The sequence below is a fragment of the Blennius ocellaris genome (assembly GCF_963422515.1).
Source record: "Blennius ocellaris genome assembly, chromosome: 3".
NCBI lineage: Eukaryota > Metazoa > Chordata > Actinopteri > Blenniiformes > Blenniidae > Blennius > Blennius ocellaris.
In genome coordinates this window covers 33,951,866-33,970,150 of record NC_137652.1, presented here as the reverse complement: position 1 = coordinate 33,970,150, position 18,285 = coordinate 33,951,866, and positions in this window count along the sequence as shown.

The window sequence follows — 18,285 nt, the reverse complement described above, 5'->3', positions numbered from 1 at the left end:
AAGGCTAAAAAGGTGAGGAGCTGAAGGCTCAAGAAGGTGAGGAGCTGAAGGCTCAAGAAGGTGAGGAGCTGAAGGCTAAAAAGGTGAGGAGCTGAATGCTGAAAAGGTGAGGAGCTGAAGGCTAAAAAGGTGAGGAGCTGAAGGCTCAAGAAGGTGAGGAGCTGAAGGGTAAAAAGGTGAGGAGCTGAAGGCTAAAAAGGTGAGGCGCTGAATGCTGAAAAGGTGAGGAGCTGAAGGCTAAAAAGGTGAGGAGCTGAAGGCTCAAGAAGGTGAGGAGCTGAAATCTAAAAAGGTGAGGAGCTGAAGGTTCAAGAAGGTGAGGAGCTGAAGAGTCAAGAAGGTGAGGAGCTGAAGGCTAAAAGGGTGAGGAGATGAAGGGTAAGAAGGTGAGGAGCTGAAGGCTAAAAAGGTGAGGAGCTGAAGGGTCAAGAAGGTGAGGAGCTGAAGGCTCAAGAAGGTGAGGAGCTGAAGGCTCAAGAAGGTGAGGAGCTGAAGGCTAAAAAGGTGAGGAGCTGAAGGCTCAAGAAGTTGAGGAGCTGAAGGCTAAAAAGGTGAGGAGCAAAAGGCTCAAGAAGGTGAGGAGCTGAAGGGTCAAGAAGGTGAGGAGCTGAAGGCTAAAAGGGTGAGGAGCTGAAGGCTCAAGAAGGTGAGGAGCTGAAGGCTAAAAAGGTGAGGAGCTGAAGGCTCAAGAAGGCGAGGAGCTGAAGGCTAAAAAGGTGAGGAGCTGAAGGCTCAAGAAGTTGAGGAGCTGAAGGCTGAAAAGGTGAGGAGCTGAAGGCTCAAGAAGGTGAGGAGCTGAAGGCTAAAAAGGTGAGGAGCTGAAGGGTCAAGAAGGTGAGGAGCTGAAGGCTCAAGAAGGTGAGGAGCTGAAGGCTAAAAAGGTGAGGAGCTGAAGGCTAAAAAGGTGAGGAGCTGAAGGCTAAAAAGGTGAGGAGCTGAAGGCTCAAGAAGGTGAGGAGCTGAAGGGTCAAGAAGTTGAGGAGCTGAAGGCTAAAAAGGTGAGGAGCTGAAGGCTAAAAAGGTGAGGGAGCTGAAGGCTCAAGAAGTTGAGGAGCTGAAGGCTAAAAAGGTGAGGAGCTGAATGCTGAAAAGGTGAGGAGCTGAAGGCTAAAAAGGTGAGGAGCTGAAGGGTCAAGAAGGTGAGGAGCTGCAGGTTAAAAAGGTGAGGCGCTGAATGCTGAAAAGGTGAGGAGCTGAAGGCTAAAAAGGTGAGGAGCTGAAGGCTCAAGAAGGTGAGGAGCTGAAGGCTCAAGAAGGTGAGGAGCTGAAGGCTAAAAAGGTGAGGAGCTGAATGCTGAAACGGTGAGGAGCTGAAGGCTAAAAAGGTGAGGAGCTGAAGGCTAAAAAGGTGAGGAGCTGAAGGCTCAAGAAGGTGAGGAGCTGAAGGCTAAAAAGGTGAGGGAGCTGAAGGCTCAAGAAGTTGAGGAGCTGAAGGCTAAAAAGGTGAGGAGCTGAAGGGTCAAGAAGTTGAGGAGCTGAAGGCTAAAAAGGTGAGGGAGCTGAAGGCTCAAGAAGTTGAGGAGCTGAAGGCTAAAAAGGTGAGGAGCTGAATGCTGAAAAGGTGAGGAGCTGAAGGCTAAAAAGGTGAGGAGCTGAAGGGTCAAGAAGGTGAGGAGCTGCAGGCTAAAAAGGTGAGGCGCTGAATGCTGAAAAGGTGAGGAGCTGAAGGCTAAAAAGGTGAGGAGCTGAAGGCTCAAGAAGGTGAGGAGCTGAAGGCTCAAGAAGGTGAGGAGCTGAAGGCTAAAAAGGTGAGGAGCTGAATGCTGAAAAGGTGAGGAGCTGAAGGCTAAAAAGGTGAGGAGCTGAAGGCTCAAGAAGGTGAGGAGCTGAAGGGTAAAAAGGTGAGGAGCTGAAGGCTAAAAAGGTGAGGCGCTGAATGCTGAAAAGGTGAGGAGCTGAAGGCTAAAAAGGTGAGGAGCTGAAGGCTCAAGAAGGTGAGGAGCTGAAGGCTAAAAAGGTGAGGAGCTGAAGGCTCAAGAAGGTGAGGAGCTGAAATCTAAAAAGGTGAGGAGCTGAAGGCTCAAGAAGGTGAGGAGCTGAAGAGTCAAGAAGGTGAGGAGCTGAAGGCTAAAAGGGTGAGGAGATGAAGGGTAAGAAGGTGAGGAGCTGAAGGCTAAAAAGGTGAGGAGCTGAAGGGTCAAGAAGGTGAGGAGCTGAAGGCTCAAGAAGGTGAGGAGCTGGAGGGTCAAGAATGTGAGGAGCTGAAGGCTCAAGAAGGTGAGGAGCTGAAGGCTAAAAAGGTGAGGAGCTGAAGGCTAAAAAGGTGCGGAGCTGAAGGCTCAAGAAGGTGAGGAGCTGAAGGCTAAAAAGGTGAGGAGCTGAAGGCTCAAGAAGTTGAGGAGCTGAAGGCTAAAAAGGTGAGGAGCTGAAGGCTCAAGAAGGTGAGGAGCTGAAGGCTCAAGAAGGTGAGGAGCTGAAGGGTCAAGAAGGTGAGGAGCTGAAGGCTAAAAGGGTGAGGAGCTGAAGGCTCAAGAAGGTGAGGAGCTGAAGGCTAAAAAGGTGAGGAGCTGAAGGCTCAAGAAGGCGAGGAGCTGAAGGCTAAAAAGGTGAGGAGCTGAAGGCTCAAGAAGTTGAGGAGCTGAAGGCTGAAAAGGTGAGGAGCTGAAGGCTCAAGAAGGTGAGGAGCTGAAGGCTAAAAAGGTGAGGAGCTGAAGGGTCAATAAGGTGAGGAGCTGAAGGCTCAAGAAGGTGAGGAGCTGAAGGCTAAAAAGGTGAGGAGCTGAAGGGTCAAGAATGTGAGGAGCTGAAGGCTAAAAAGGTGAGGAGCTGAAGGCTCAAGAAGGTGAGGAGCTGAAGGGTCAAGAAGTTGAGGAGCTGAAGGCTAAAAAGGTGAGGAGCTGAAGGCTAAAAAGGTGAGGGAGCTGAAGGCTCAAGAAGTTGAGGAGCTGAAGGCTAAAAAGGTGAGGAGCTGAATGCTGAAAAGGTGAGGAGCTGAAGGCTAAAAAGGTGAGGAGCTGAAGGGTCAAGAAGGTGAGGAGCTGCAGGCTAAAAAGGTGAGGCGCTGAATGCTGAAAAGGTGAGGAGCTGAAGGCTAAAAAGGTCAGGAGCTGAAGGCTCAAGAAGGTGAGGAGCTGAAGGCTCAAGAAGGTGAGGAGCTGAAGGCTAAAAAGGTGAGGAGCTGAATGCTGAAACGGTGAGGAGCTGAAGGCTAAAAAAGTGAGGAGCTGAAGCCTCAAGAAGGTGAGGAGCTGAAGGGTAAAAAGGTGAGGAGCTGAAGGCTAAAAAGGTGAGGCGCTGAATGCTGAAAAGGTGAGGAGCTGAAGGCTAAAAAGGTGAGGAGCTGAAGGCTCAAGAAGGTGAGGAGCTGAAGTCTAAAAAGGTGAGGAGCTGAAGGCTCAAGAAGGTGAGGAGCTGAAGAGTCAAGAAGGTGAGGAGCTGAAGGCTAAAAGGGTGAGGAGATGAAGGGTAAGAAGGTGAGGAGCTGAAGGCTAAAAAGGTGAGGAGCTGAAGGGTCAAGAAGGTGAGGAGCTGAAGGCTCAAGAAGGTGAGGAGCTGGAGGGTCAAGAATGTGAGGAGCTGAAGGCTCAAGAAGGTGAGGAGCTGAAGGCTAAAAAGGTGAGGAGCTGAAGGCTAAAAAGGTGCGGAGCTGAAGGCTCAAGAAGGTGAGGAGCTGAAGGCTAAAAAGGTGAGGAGCTGAAGGCTCAAGAAGGTGAGGAGCTGAAGAGTCAAGAAGGTGAGGAGCTGAAGGCTAAAAGGGTGAGGAGATGAAGGGTAAGAAGGTGAGGAGCTGAAGGCTAAAAAGGTGAGGAGCTGAAGGCTAAAAAGGTGCGGAGCTGAAGGCTCAAGAAGGTGAGGAGCTGAAGGCTAAAAAGGTGAGGAGCTGAAGGCTCAAGAAGTTGAGGAGCTGAAGGCTAAAAAGGTGAGGAGCTGAAGGCTCAAGAAGGTGAGGAGCTGAAGGCTCAAGAAGGTGAGGAGCTGAAGGCTTAAGAAGGTGAGGAGCTGAAGTCTCAAGAAGTTGAGGAGCTGAAGGGTCAAGAATGTGAAGAGCTGAAGGCTAAAAAGGTGAGGAGCTGAAGGCTCAAGAAGGTGAGGAGCTGAAGGGTAAAAAGGTGAGGAGCTGAAGGCTAAAAAGGTGAGGAGCTGAAGGCGCAAGAAGGTGAGGAGCTGAAGGCTCAAGAAGGTGAGGAGCTGAAGGGTAAAAAGGTGAGGAGCTGAAGGCTAAAAAGGTGAGGAGCTGAAGGCTCAAGAAGGTGAGGAGCTGAAGGCTAAAAAGGTGAGGATCTGAAGGCTCAAGAATGTGAGGAGCTGAAGGCTAAAAAGGTGAGGAGCTGAAGGCTACAGAAGGTGAGGAGCTGAAGGGTCAAGAAGGTGAGGAGCTGAAGGCTAAAAAGGTGAGGAGCTGAAGGCTCAAGAAGGTGAGGAGCTGAAGGCTCAAGAAGGTGAGGAGCTGAAGGGTAAAAAGGTGAGGAGCTGAAGGCTCAAGAAGGTGAGGAGCTGAAGGGTCAAGAAGGTGAGGAGCTGAAGGCTAAAAGGGTGAGGAGCTGAAGGCTCAAGAAGGTGAGGAGCTGAAGGCTAAAAAGGTGAGGAGCTGAAGGCTCAAGAAGGCGAGGAGCTGAAGGCTAAAAAGGTGAGGAGCTGAAGGCTCAAGAAGTTGAGGAGCTGAAGGCTGAAAAGGTGAGGAGCTGAAGGCTCAAGAAGGTGAGGAGCTGAAGGCTAAAAAGGTGAGGAGCTGAAGGGTCAAGAAGGTGAGGAGCTGAAGGCTCAAGAAGGTGAGGAGCTGAAGGCTAAAAAGGTGAGGAGCTGAAGGCTAAAAAGGTGAGGAGCTGAAGGCTAAAAAGGTGAGGAGCTGAAGGCTCAAGAAGGTGAGGAGCTGAAGGGTCAAGAAGTTGAGGAGCTGAAGGCTAAAAAGGTGAGGAGCTGAAGGCTAAAAAGGTGAGGGAGCTGAAGGCTCAAGAAGTTGAGGAGCTGAAGGCTAAAAAGGTGAGGAGCTGAATGCTGAAAAGGTGAGGAGCTGAAGGCTAAAAAGGTGAGGAGCTGAAGGGTCAAGAAGGTGAGGAGCTGCAGGTTAAAAAGGTGAGGCGCTGAATGCTGAAAAGGTGAGGAGCTGAAGGCTAAAAAGGTGAGGAGCTGAAGGCTCAAGAAGGTGAGGAGCTGAAGGCTCAAGAAGGTGAGGAGCTGAAGGCTAAAAAGGTGAGGAGCTGAATGCTGAAACGGTGAGGAGCTGAAGGCTAAAAAGGTGAGGAGCTGAAGGGTCAAGAATGTGAGGAGCTGAAGGCTAAAAAGGTGAGGAGCTGAAGGCTCAAGAAGGTGAGGAGCTGAAGGCTAAAAAGGTGAGGGAGCTGAAGGCTCAAGAAGTTGAGGAGCTGAAGGCTAAAAAGGTGAGGAGCTGAAGGGTCAAGAAGTTGAGGAGCTGAAGGCTAAAAAGGTGAGGGAGCTGAAGGCTCAAGAAGTTGAGGAGCTGAAGGCTAAAAAGGTGAGGAGCTGAATGCTGAAAAGGTGAGGAGCTGAAGGCTAAAAAGGTGAGGAGCTGAAGGGTCAAGAAGGTGAGGAGCTGCAGGCTAAAAAGGTGAGGCGCTGAATGCTGAAAAGGTGAGGAGCTGAAGGCTAAAAAGGTGAGGAGCTGAAGGCTCAAGAAGGTGAGGAGCTGAAGGCTCAAGAAGGTGAGGAGCTGAAGGCTAAAAAGGTGAGGAGCTGAATGCTGAAAAGGTGAGGAGCTGAAGGCTAAAAAGGTGAGGAGCTGAAGGCTCAAGAAGGTGAGGAGCTGAAGGGTAAAAAGGTGAGGAGCTGAAGGCTAAAAAGGTGAGGCGCTGAATGCTGAAAAGGTGAGGAGCTGAAGGCTAAAAAGGTGAGGAGCTGAAGGCTCAAGAAGGTGAGGAGCTGAAGGCTAAAAAGGTGAGGAGCTGAAGGCTCAAGAAGGTGAGGAGCTGAAATCTAAAAAGGTGAGGAGCTGAAGGCTCAAGAAGGTGAGGAGCTGAAGAGTCAAGAAGGTGAGGAGCTGAAGGCTAAAAGGGTGAGGAGATGAAGGGTAAGAAGGTGAGGAGCTGAAGGCTAAAAAGGTGAGGAGCTGAAGGGTCAAGAAGGTGAGGAGCTGAAGGCTCAAGAAGGTGAGGAGCTGGAGGGTCAAGAATGTGAGGAGCTGAAGGCTCAAGAAGGTGAGGAGCTGAAGGCTAAAAAGGTGAGGAGCTGAAGGCTAAAAAGGTGCGGAGCTGAAGGCTCAAGAAGGTGAGGAGCTGAAGGCTAAAAAGGTGAGGAGCTGAAGGCTCAAGAAGTTGAGGAGCTGAAGGCTAAAAAGGTGAGGAGCTGAAGGCTCAAGAAGGTGAGGAGCTGAAGGCTCAAGAAGGTGAGGAGCTGAAGGGTCAAGAAGGTGAGGAGCTGAAGGCTAAAAGGGTGAGGAGCTGAAGGCTCAAGAAGGTGAGGAGCTGAAGGCTAAAAAGGTGAGGAGCTGAAGGCTCAAGAAGGCGAGGAGCTGAAGGCTAAAAAGGTGAGGAGCTGAAGGCTCAAGAAGTTGAGGAGCTGAAGGCTGAAAAGGTGAGGAGCTGAAGGGTCAATAAGGTGAGGAGCTGAAGGCTCAAGAAGGTGAGGAGCTGAAGGCTAAAAAGGTGAGGAGCTGAAGGGTCAAGAATGTGAGGAGCTGAAGGCTAAAAAGGTGAGGAGCTGAAGGCTCAAGAAGGTGAGGAGCTGAAGGGTCAAGAAGTTGAGGAGCTGAAGGCTAAAAAGGTGAGGAGCTGAAGGCTAAAAAGGTGAGGGAGCTGAAGGCTCAAGAAGTTGAGGAGCTGAAGGCTAAAAAGGTGAGGAGCTGAATGCTGAAAAGGTGAGGAGCTGAAGGCTAAAAAGGTGAGGAGCTGAAGGGTCAAGAAGGTGAGGAGCTGCAGGCTAAAAAGGTGAGGCGCTGAATGCTGAAAAGGTGAGGAGCTGAAGGCTAAAAAGGTCAGGAGCTGAAGGCTCAAGAAGGTGAGGAGCTGAAGGCTCAAGAAGGTGAGGAGCTGAAGGCTAAAAAGGTGAGGAGCTGAATGCTGAAACGGTGAGGAGCTGAAGGCTAAAAAAGTGAGGAGCTGAAGCCTCAAGAAGGTGAGGAGCTGAAGGGTAAAAAGGTGAGGAGCTGAAGGCTAAAAAGGTGAGGCGCTGAATGCTGAAAAGGTGAGGAGCTGAAGGCTAAAAAGGTGAGGAGCTGAAGGCTCAAGAAGGTGAGGAGCTGAAGTCTAAAAAGGTGAGGAGCTGAAGGCTCAAGAAGGTGAGGAGCTGAAGAGTCAAGAAGGTGAGGAGCTGAAGGCTAAAAGGGTGAGGAGATGAAGGGTAAGAAGGTGAGGAGCTGAAGGCTAAAAAGGTGAGGAGCTGAAGGGTCAAGAAGGTGAGGAGCTGAAGGCTCAAGAAGGTGAGGAGCTGGAGGGTCAAGAATGTGAGGAGCTGAAGGCTCAAGAAGGTGAGGAGCTGAAGGCTAAAAAGGTGAGGAGCTGAAGGCTAAAAAGGTGCGGAGCTGAAGGCTCAAGAAGGTGAGGAGCTGAAGGCTAAAAAGGTGAGGAGCTGAAGGCTCAAGAAGGTGAGGAGCTGAAGAGTCAAGAAGGTGAGGAGCTGAAGGCTAAAAGGGTGAGGAGATGAAGGGTAAGAAGGTGAGGAGCTGAAGGCTAAAAAGGTGAGGAGCTGAAGGCTAAAAAGGTGCGGAGCTGAAGGCTCAAGAAGGTGAGGAGCTGAAGGCTAAAAAGGTGAGGAGCTGAAGGCTCAAGAAGTTGAGGAGCTGAAGGCTAAAAAGGTGAGGAGCTGAAGGCTCAAGAAGGTGAGGAGCTGAAGGCTCAAGAAGGTGAGGAGCTGAAGGCTTAAGAAGGTGAGGAGCTGAAGTCTCAAGAAGTTGAGGAGCTGAAGGGTCAAGAATGTGAAGAGCTGAAGGCTAAAAAGGTGAGGAGCTGAAGGCTCAAGAAGGTGAGGAGCTGAAGGGTAAAAAGGTGAGGAGCTGAAGGCTAAAAAGGTGAGGAGCTGAAGGCGCAAGAAGGTGAGGAGCTGAAGGCTCAAGAAGGTGAGGAGCTGAAGGGTAAAAAGGTGAGGAGCTGAAGGCTAAAAAGGTGAGGAGCTGAAGGCTCAAGAAGGTGAGGAGCTGAAGGCTAAAAAGGTGAGGATCTGAAGGCTCAAGAATGTGAGGAGCTGAAGGCTAAAAAGGTGAGGAGCTGAAGGCTACAGAAGGTGAGGAGCTGAAGGGTCAAGAAGGTGAGGAGCTGAAGGCTAAAAAGGTGAGGAGCTGAAGGCTCAAGAAGGTGAGGAGCTGAAGGCTCAAGAAGGTGAGGAGCTGAAGGGTAAAAAGGTGAGGAGCTGAAGGCTCAAGAAGGTGAGGAGCTGAAGGGTCAAGAAGGTGAGGAGCTGAAGGCTAAAAGGGTGAGGAGCTGAAGGCTCAAGAAGGTGAGGAGCTGAAGGCTAAAAAGGTGAGGAGCTTAAGGCTAAAAAGGTGAGGAGCTGAAGGCTAAAAAGATGAGGAACTGAAGGGTCAAGAAGGTGAGGAGCTGAAGGCTAAAAAGGTGAGGAGCTGAAGGGTCAAGAAGGTGAGGAGCTGAAGGCTCAAGAAGGTGAGGAGCTGAAGGCTAAAAAGGTGAGGAGCTGAAGGGTCAAGAATGTGAGGAGCTGAAGGCTAAAAAGGTGAGGAGCTGAAGGCTCAAGAAGTTGAGGAGCTGAAGGCTAAAAAGGTGAGGAGCTGAATGCTGAAAAGGTGAGGAGCTGAAGGCTAAAAAGGTGAGGAGCTGAAGGGTCAAGAAGGTGAGGAGCTGCAGGCTAAAAAGGTGAGGCGCTGAATGCTGAAAAGGTGAGGAGCTGAAGGCTAAAAAGGTGAGGAGCTGAAGGCTCAAGAAGGTGAGGAGCTGAAGGCTCAAGAAGGTGAGGAGCTGAAGGCTAAAAAGGTGAGGAGCTGAATGCTGAAAAGGTGAGGAGCTGAAGGCTAAAAAGGTGAGGAGCTGAAGGCTCAAGAAGGTGAGGAGCTGAAGGGTAAAAAGGTGAGGAGCTGAAGGCTAAAAAGGTGAGGCGCTGAATGCTGAAAAGGTGAGGAGCTGAAGGCTAAAAAGGTGAGGAGCTGAAGGCTCAAGAAGGTGAGGAGCTGAAGTCTAAAAAGGTGAGGAGCTGAAGGCTCAAGAAGGTGAGGAGCTGAAGAGTCAAGAAGGTGAGGAGCTGAAGGCTAAAAGGGTGAGGAGATGAAGGCTAAAAAGGTGAGGAGCTGAAGGCTAAAAAGGTGAGGAGCTGAAGGGTCAAGAAGGTGAGGAGCTGAAGGCTCAAGAAGGTGAGGAGCTGGAGGGTCAAGAATGTGAGGAGCTGAAGGCTCAAGAAGGTGAGGAGCTGAAGGCTAAAAAGGTGAGGAGCTGAAGGCTCAAGAAGGTGAGGAGCTGAAGGCTCAAGAAGGTGAGGAGCTGAAGGCTAAAAAGGTGAGGAGCTGAAGGCTCAAGAAGTTGAGGAGCTGAAGGCTAAAAAGGTGAGGAGCTGAAGGCTCAAGAAGGTGAGGAGCTGAAGGCTAAAAAGGTGAGGATCTGAAGGCTCAAGAATGTGAGGAGCTGAAGGCTAAAAAGGTGAGGAGCTGAAGGCTACAGAAGGTGAGGAGCTGAAGGGTCAAGAAGGTGAGGAGCTGAAGGCTAAAAAGGTGAGGAGCTGAAGGCTCAAGAAGGTGAGGAGCTGAAGGCTCAAGAAGGTGAGGAGCTGAAGGGTCAAGAAGGTGAGGAGCTGAAGGGTAAAAAGGTGAGGAGCTGAAGGCTCAAGAAGGTGAGGAGCTGAAGGGTCAAGAAGGTGAGGAGCTGAAGGCTAAAAGGGTGAGGAGCTGAAGGCTCAAGAAGGTGAGGAGCTGAAGGCTAAAAAGGTGAGGAGCTTAAGGCTAAAAAGGTGAGGAGCTGAAGGCTAAAAAGATGAGGAACTGAAGGGTCAAGAAGGTGAGGAGCTGAAGGCTAAAAAGGTGAGGAGCTGAAGGGTCAAGAAGGTGAGGAGCTGAAGGCTCAAGAAGGTGAGGAGCTGAAGGCTAAAAAGGTGAGGAGCTGAAGGGTCAAGAATGTGAGGAGCTGAAGGCTAAAAAGGTGAGGAGCTGAAGGCTCAAGAAGTTGAGGAGCTGAAGGCTAAAAAGGTGAGGAGCTGAATGCTGAAAAGGTGAGGAGCTGAAGGCTAAAAAGGTGAGGAGCTGAAGGGTCAAGAAGGTGAGGAGCTGCAGGCTAAAAAGGTGAGGCGCTGAATGCTGAAAAGGTGAGGAGCTGAAGGCTAAAAAGGTGAGGAGCTGAAGGCTCAAGAAGGTGAGGAGCTGAAGGCTCAAGAAGGTGAGGAGCTGAAGGCTAAAAAGGTGAGGAGCTGAATGCTGAAAAGGTGAGGAGCTGAAGGCTAAAAAGGTGAGGAGCTGAAGGCTCAAGAAGGTGAGGAGCTGAAGGGTAAAAAGGTGAGGAGCTGAAGGCTAAAAAGGTGAGGCGCTGAATGCTGAAAAGGTGAGGAGCTGAAGGCTAAAAAGGTGAGGAGCTGAAGGCTCAAGAAGGTGAGGAGCTGAAGTCTAAAAAGGTGAGGAGCTGAAGGCTCAAGAAGGTGAGGAGCTGAAGAGTCAAGAAGGTGAGGAGCTGAAGGCTAAAAGGGTGAGGAGATGAAGGCTAAAAAGGTGAGGAGCTGAAGGCTAAAAAGGTGAGGAGCTGAAGGGTCAAGAAGGTGAGGAGCTGAAGGCTCAAGAAGGTGAGGAGCTGGAGGGTCAAGAATGTGAGGAGCTGAAGGCTCAAGAAGGTGAGGAGCTGAAGGCTAAAAAGGTGAGGAGCTGAAGGCTCAAGAAGGTGAGGAGCTGAAGGCTCAAGAAGGTGAGGAGCTGAAGGCTAAAAAGGTGAGGAGCTGAAGGCTCAAGAAGTTGAGGAGCTGAAGGCTAAAAAGGTGAGGAGCTGAAGGCTAAAAAGGTGCGGAGCTGAAGGCTCAAGAAGGTGAGGAGCTGAAGGCTAAAAAGGTGAGGAGCTGAAGGCTCAAGAAGTTGAGGAGCTGAAGGCTAAAAAGGTGAGGAGCTGAAGGCTCAAGAAGGTGAGGAGCTGAAGGCTCAAGAAGGTGAGGAGCTGAAGGCTCAAGAAGGTGAGGAGCTGAAGTCTCAAGAATGTGAGGAGCTGAAGGGTAAAAAGGAGAGGAGCTGAAGGCTAAAAAGGTGAGGAGCTGAAGTCTAAAAAGGTGAGGAGCTGAAGGCTCAAGAAGGTGAGGAGCTGAAGGCTCAAGAAGGTGAGGAGCTGAAGGGTCAAGAAGGTGAGGAGCTGAAGGCTAAAAAGGTGAGGAGCTGAAGGCTCAAGAAGGTGAGGAGCTGAAGGGTCAAGAAGGTGAGGAGCTGAAGGCTAAAAAGGTGAGGAGCTGAAGGCTCAAGAAGGTGAGGAGCTGAAGGGTCAAGAAGGTGAGGAGCTGAAGGCTAAAAAGGTGAGGAGCTGAAGGCTCAAGAAGTTGAGGAGCTGAAGGCTGAAAAGGTGAGGAGCTGAAGGCTCAAGAAGGTGAGGAGCTGAAGGCTAAAAAGGTGAGGAGCTGAAGGGTCAAGAAGGTGAGGAGCTGAAGGCTCAAGAAGGTGAGGAGCTGAAGGCTAAAAAGGTGAGGAGCTGAAGGCTAAAAAGGTGGGGAGCTGAAGGCTCAAGAAGTTGAGGAGCTGAAGGCTAAAAAGGTGAGGAGCTGAATGCTGAAAAGGTGAGGAGCTGAAGGCTAAAAAGGTGAGGAGCTGAAGGGTCAAGAAGGTGAGGAGCTGAAGGCTCAAGAAGGTGAGGAGCTGAAGGCTCAAGAAGTTGAGGAGCTGAAGGCTAAAAAGGTGAGGAGCTGAAGGCTAAAAAGGTGAGGAGCTGAAGGGTCAAGAATGTGAGGAGCTGAAGGCTAAAAAGGTGAGGAGCTGAAGGCTCAAGAAGGTGAGGAGCTGAAGGGTCAAGAAGTTGAGGAGCTGAAGGCTAAAAAGGTGAGGAGCTGAAGGGTAAAAAGGTGAGGAGCTGAAGGCTCAAGAAGGTGAGGAGCTGAAGGCTAAAAAGGTGAGGAGCTGAAGGCTCAAGAAGTTGAGGAGCTGAAGGCTAAAAAGGTGAGGAGCTGAATGCTGAAAAGGTGAGGAGCTGAAGGCTAAAAAGGTGAGGAGCTGAAGGGTCAAGAAGGTGAGGAGCTGAAGGCTCAAGAAGGTGAGGAGCTGAAGGCTAAAAAGGTGAGGAGCTGAAGGCTCAAGAAGGTGAGGAGCTGAAGGCTCAAGAAGGTGAGGAGCTGAAGGCTAAAAAGGTGAGGAGCTGAATGCTGAAAAGGTGAGGAGCTGAAGGCTAAAAAGGTGAGGAGCTGAAGGCTCAAGAAGGTGAGGAGCTGAAGGGTAAAAAGGTGAGGAGCTGAAGGCTAAAAAGGTGAGGCGCTGAAGGGTCAAGAATGTGAGGAGCTGAAGGCTAAAAAGGTGAGGAGCTGAAGGCTCAAGAAGGTGAGGAGCTGAAGGGTCAAGAAGTTGAGGAGCTGAAGGCTAAAAAGGTGAGGAGCTGAAGGCTGAAAAGGTGAGGAGCTGAAGGCTAAAAAGGTGAGGAGCTGAAGGCTAAAAAGGTGAGGAGCTGAAGGCTCAAGAAGGTGAGGAGCTGAAGGCTCAAGAAGGTGAGGAGCTGAAGGCTAAAAAGGTGAGGAGCTGAATGCTGAAAAGGTGAGGAGCTGAAGGCTAAAAAGGTGAGGAGCTGAAGGCTCAAGAAGGTGAGGAGCTGAAGGGTAAAAAGGTGAGGAGCTGAAGGCTAAAAAGGTGAGGCGCTGAAGGGTCAAGAATGTGAGGAGCTGAAGGCTAAAAAGGTGAGGAGCTGAAGGCTCAAGAAGGTGAGGAGCTGAAGGGTCAAGAAGTTGAGGAGCTGAAGGCTAAAAAGGTGAGGAGCTGAAGGCTAAAAAGGTGAGGAGCTGAAGGCTCAAGAAGTTGAGGAGCTGAAGGCTAAAAAGGTGAGGAGCTGAATGCTGAAAAGGTGAGGAGCTGAAGGCTAAAAAGGTGAGGAGCTGAAGGGTCAAGAAGGTGAGGAGCTGCAGGCTAAAAAGGTGAGGCGCTGAATGCTGAAAAGGTGAGGAGCTGAAGGCTAAAAAGGTGAGGAGCTGAAGGCTCAAGAAGGTGAGGAGCTGAAGGCTCAAGAAGGTGAGGAGCTGAAGGCTAAAAAGGTGAGGAGCTGAATGCTGAAAAGGTGAGGAGCTGAAGGCTAAAAAGGTGAGGAGCTGAAGGCTCAAGAAGGTGAGGAGCTGAAGGGTAAAAAGGTGAGGAGCTGAAGGCTAAAAAGGTGAGGCGCTGAATGCTGAAAAGGTGAGGAGCTGAAGGCTAAAAAGGTGAGGAGCTGAAGGCTCAAGAAGGTGAGGAGCTGAAGTCTAAAAAGGTGAGGAGCTGAAGGCTCAAGAAGGTGAGGAGCTGAAGAGTCAAGAAGGTGAGGAGCTGAAGGCTAAAAGGGTGAGGAGATGAAGGCTAAAAAGGTGAGGAGCTGAAGGCTAAAAAGGTGAGGAGCTGAAGGGTCAAGAAGGTGAGGAGCTGAAGGCTCAAGAAGGTGAGGAGCTGAAGGCTAAAAAGGTGAGGAGCTGAAGGCTCAAGAAGGTGAGGAGCTGAAGGCTCAAGAAGGTGAGGAGCTGAAGGCTAAAAAGGTGAGGAGCTGAAGGCTAAAAAGGTGCGGAGCTGAAGGCTCAAGAAGGTGAGGAGCTGAAGGCTAAAAAGGTGAGGAGCTGAAGGCTCAAGAAGTTGAGGAGCTGAAGGCTAAAAAGGTGAGGAGCTGAAGGCTCAAGAAGGTGAGGAGCTGAAGGCTCAAGAAGGTGAGGAGCTGAAGTCTCAAGAATGTGAGGAGCTGAAGGGTAAAAAGGAGAGGAGCTGAAGGCTAAAAAGGTGAGGAGCTGAAGTCTAAAAAGGTGAGGAGCTGAAGTCTAAAAAGGTGAGGAGCTGAAGTCTAAAAAGGTGAGGAGCTGAAGGGTCAAGAATGTGAGGAGCTGAAGGGTAAAAAGGAGAGGAGCTGAAGGCTAAAAAGGTGAGGAGCTGAAGTCTAAAAAGGTGAGGAGCTGAAGGGTCAAGAAGGTGAGGAGCTGAAGGCTCAAGAAGGTGAGGAGCTGAAGGGTCAAGAAGGTGAGGAGCTGAAGGCTAAAAAGGTGAGGAGCTGAAGTCTAAAAAGGTGAGGAGCTGAAGGCTCAAGAAGGTGAGGAGCTGAAGGCTCAAGAAGGTGAGGAGCTGAAGGGTCAAGAAGGTGAGGAGCTGAAGGCTAAAAAGGTGAGGAGCTGAAGGCTCAAGAAGGTGAGGAGCTGAAGGGTCAAGAAGGTGAGGAGCTGAAGGCTAAAAAGGTGAGGAGCTGAAGGCTCAAGAAGGTGAGGAGCTGAAGGGTCAAGAAGGTGAGGAGCTGAAGGCTAAAAAGGTGAGGAGCTGAAGGCTCAAGAAGGTGAGGAGCTGAAGGCTCAAGAAGGTGAGGAGCTGAAGGGTCAAGAAGGTGAGGAGCTGAAGGCTAAAAAGGTGAGGAGCTGAAGGCTCAAGAAGGTGAGGAGCTGAAGGGTCAAGAAGGTGAGGAGCTGAAGGCTAAAAAGGTGAGGAGCTGAAGGCTCAAGAAGGTGAGGAGCTGAAGGGTCAAGAAGGTGAGGAGCTGAAGGCTAAAAAGGTGAGGAGCTGAAGGCTAAAAAGGTGCGGAGCTGAAGGCTCAAGAAGGTGAGGAGCTGAAGGCTAAAAAGGTGAGGAGCTGAAGGCTCAAGAAGTTGAGGAGCTGAAGGCTAAAAAGGTGAGGAGCTGAAGGCTCAAGAAGGTGAGGAGCTGAAGGCTCAAGAAGGTGAGGAGCTGAAGGGTCAAGAAGGTGAGGAGCTGAAGGCTAAAAGGGTGAGGAGCTGAAGGCTCAAGAAGGTGAGGAGCTGAAGGCTAAAAAGGTGAGGAGCTGAAGGCTCAAGAAGGCGAGGAGCTGAAGGCTAAAAAGGTGAGGAGCTGAAGGCTCAAGAAGTTGAGGAGCTGAAGGCTGAAAAGGTGAGGAGCTGAAGGCTCAAGAAGGTGAGGAGCTGAAGGCTAAAAAGGTGAGGAGCTGAAGGGTCAAGAAGGTGAGGAGCTGAAGGCTAAAAAGGTGAGGAGCTGAAGGCTCAAGAAGGCGAGGAGCTGAAGGCTAAAAAGGTGAGGAGCTGAAGGCTCAAGAAGTTGAGGAGCTGAAGGCTGAAAAGGTGAGGAGCTGAAGGCTCAAGAAGGTGAGGAGCTGAAGGCTAAAAAGGTGAGGAGCTGAAGGGTCAAGAATGTGAGGAGCTGAAGGCTAAAAAGGTGAGGAGCTGAAGGCTCAAGAAGGTGAGGAGCTGAAGGGTCAAGAAGTTGAGGAGCTGAAGGCTAAAAAGGTGAGGAGCTGAAGGCTAAAAAGGTGAGGGAGCTGAAGGCTCAAGAAGTTGAGGAGCTGAAGGCTAAAAAGGTGAGGAGCTGAATGCTGAACAGGTGAGGAGCTGAAGGCTAAAAAGGTGAGGAGCTGAAGGGTCAAGAAGGTGAGGAGCTGCAGGCTAAAAAGGTGAGGCGCTGAATGCTGAAAAGGTGAGGAGCTGAAGGCTAAAAAGGTGAGGAGCTGAAGGCTCAAGAAGGTGAGGAGCTGAAGGCTCAAGAAGGTGAGGAGCTGAAGGCTAAAAAGGTGAGGAGCTGAATGCTGAAACGGTGAGGAGCTGAAGGCTAAAAAGGTGAGGAGCTGAAGCCTCAAGAAGGTGAGGAGCTGAAGGGTAAAAAGGTGAGGAGCTGAAGGCTAAAAAGGTGAGGCGCTGAATGCTGAAAAGGTGAGGAGCTGAAGGCTAAAAAGGTGAGGAGCTGAAGGCTCAAGAAGGTGAGGAGCTGAAGTCTAAAAAGGTGAGGAGCTGAAGGCTCAAGAAGGTGAGGAGCTGAAGAGTCAAGAAGGTGAGGAGCTGAAGGCTAAAAGGGTGAGGAGATGAAGGGTAAGAAGGTGAGGAGCTGAAGGCTAAAAAGGTGAGGAGCTGAAGGGTCAAGAAGGTGAGGAGCTGAAGGCTCAAGAAGGTGAGGAGCTGGAGGGTCAAGAATGTGAGGAGCTGAAGGCTCAAGAAGGTGAGGAGCTGAAGGCTAAAAAGGTGAGGAGCTGAAGGCTAAAAAGGTGCGGAGCTGAAGGCTCAAGAAGGTGAGGAGCTGAAGGCTAAAAAGGTGAGGAGCTGAAGGCTCAAGAAGTTGAGGAGCTGAAGGCTCAAGAAGGTGAGGAGCTGAAGGCTCAAGAAGGTGAGGAGCTGAAGGCTTAAGAAGGTGAGGAGCTGAAGTCTCAAGAAGTTGAGGAGCTGAAGGGTCAAGAATGTGAGGAGCTGAAGGCTAAAAAGGTGAGGAGCTGAAGGCTCAAGAAGGTGAGGAGCTGAAGGGTAAAAAGGTGAGGAGCTGAAGGCTAAAAAGGTGAGGAGCTGAAGGCGCAAGAAGGTGAGGAGCTGAAGGCTCAAGAAGGTGAGGAGCTGAAGGGTAAAAAGGTGAGGAGCTGAAGGCTAAAAAGGTGAGGAGCTGAAGGGTCAAGAAGGTGAGGAGCTGAAGGCTAAAAAGGTGAGGATCTGAAGGCTCAAGAATGTGAGGAGCTGAAGGCTAAAAAGGTGAGGAGCTGAAGGCTCAAGAAGGTGAGGAGCTGAAGGGTCAAGAAGGTGAGGAGCTGAAGGCTAAAAAGGTGAGGAGCTGAAGGCTCAAGAAGGTGAGGAGCTGAAGGCTCAAGAAGGTGAGGAGCTGAAGGGTCAAGAAGGTGAGGAGCTGAAGGGTAAAAAGGTGAGGAGCTGAAGGCTAAAAAGGTGAGGAGCTGAAGGCTCAAGAAGGTGAGGAGCTGAAGGCTCAAGAAGGTGAGGAGCTGAAGGGTCAAGAAGGTGAGGAGCTGAAGGGTCAAGAAGGTGAGGAGCTGAAGGCTAAAAGGGTGAGGAGCTGAAGGCTCAAGAAGGTGAGGAGCTGAAGGCTAAAAAGGTGAGGAGCTTAAGGCTAAAAAGGTGAGGAGCTGAAGGCTAAAAAGGTGAGGCGCTGAATGCTGAAAAGGTGAGGAGCTGAAGGCTAAAAAGGTGAGGAGCTGAAGGCTCAAGAAGGTGAGGAGCTGAAGGCTCAAGAAGGTGAGGAGCTGAAGGGTCAAGAAGTTGAGGAGCTGAAGGCTAAAAAGGTGAGGAGCTGAAGGCTAAAAAGGTGAGGAGCTGAAGGCTCAAGAAGTTGAGGAGCTGAAGGCTAAAAAGGTGAGGAGCTGAATGCTGAAAAGGTGAGGAGCTGAAGGCTAAAAAGGTGAGGAGCTGAAGGGTCAAGAAGGTGAGGAGCTGCAGGCTAAAAAGGTGAGGCGCTGAATGCTGAAAAGGTGAGGAGCTGAAGGCTAAAAAGGTGAGGAGCTGAAGGCTCAAGAAGGTGAGGAGCTGAAGGCTCAAGAAGGTGAGGAGCTGAAGGCTAAAAAGGTGAGGAGCTGAATGCTGAAAAGGTGAGGAGCTGAAGGCTAAAAAGGTGAGGAGCTGAAGGCTCAAGAAGGTGAGGAGCTGAAGGGTAAAAAGGTGAGGAGCTGAAGGCTAAAAAGGTGAGGCGCTGAATGCTGAAAAGGTGAGGAGCTGAAGGCTAAAAAGGTGAGGAGCTGAAGGCTCAAGAAGGTGAGGAGCTGAAGTCTAAAAAGGTGAGGAGCTGAAGGCTCAAGAAGGTGAGGAGCTGAAGAGTCAAGAAGGTGAGGAGCTGAAGGCTAAAAGGGTGAGGAGATGAAGGCTAAAAAGGTGAGGAGCTGAAGGCTAAAAAGGTGAGGAGCTGAAGGGTCAAGAAGGTGAGGAGCTGAAGGCTCAAGAAGGTGAGGAGCTGGAGGGTCAAGAATGTGAGGAGCTGAAGGCTCAAGAAGGTGAGGAGCTGAAGGCTAAAAAGGTGAGGAGCTGAAGGCTCAAGAAGGTGAGGAGCTGAAGGCTCAAGAAGGTGAGGAGCTGAAGGCTAAAAAGGTGAGGACCTGAAGGCTAAAAAGGTGCGGAGCTGAAGGCTCAAGAAGGTGAGGAGCTGAAGGCTAAAAAGGTGAGGAGCTGAAGGCTCAAGAAGTTGAGGAGCTGAAGGCTAAAAAGGTGAGGAGCTGAAGGCTCAAGAAGGTGAGGAGCTGAAGGCTCAAGAAGGTGAGGAGCTGAAGGCTCAAGAAGGTGAGGAGCTGAAGTCTCAAGAAGTTGAGGAGCTGAAGGGTCAAGAATGTGAGGAGCTGAAGGATAAAAAGGAGAGGAGCTGAAGGCTAAAAAGGTGAGGAGCTGAAGTCTAAAAAGGTGAGGAGCTGAAGTCTAAAAAGGTGAGGAGCTGAAGGCTCAAGAAGGTGAGGAGCTGAAGGCTCAAGAAGGTGAGGAGCTGAAGGGTCAAGAAGGTGAGGAGCTGAAGGCTAAAAAGGTGAGGAGCTGAAGGCTCAAGAAGGTGAGGAGCTGAAGGGTCAAGAAGGTGAGGAGCTGAAGGCTAAAAAGGTGAGGAGCTGAAGGCTCAAGAAGGTGAGGAGCTGAAGGGTCAAGAAGGTG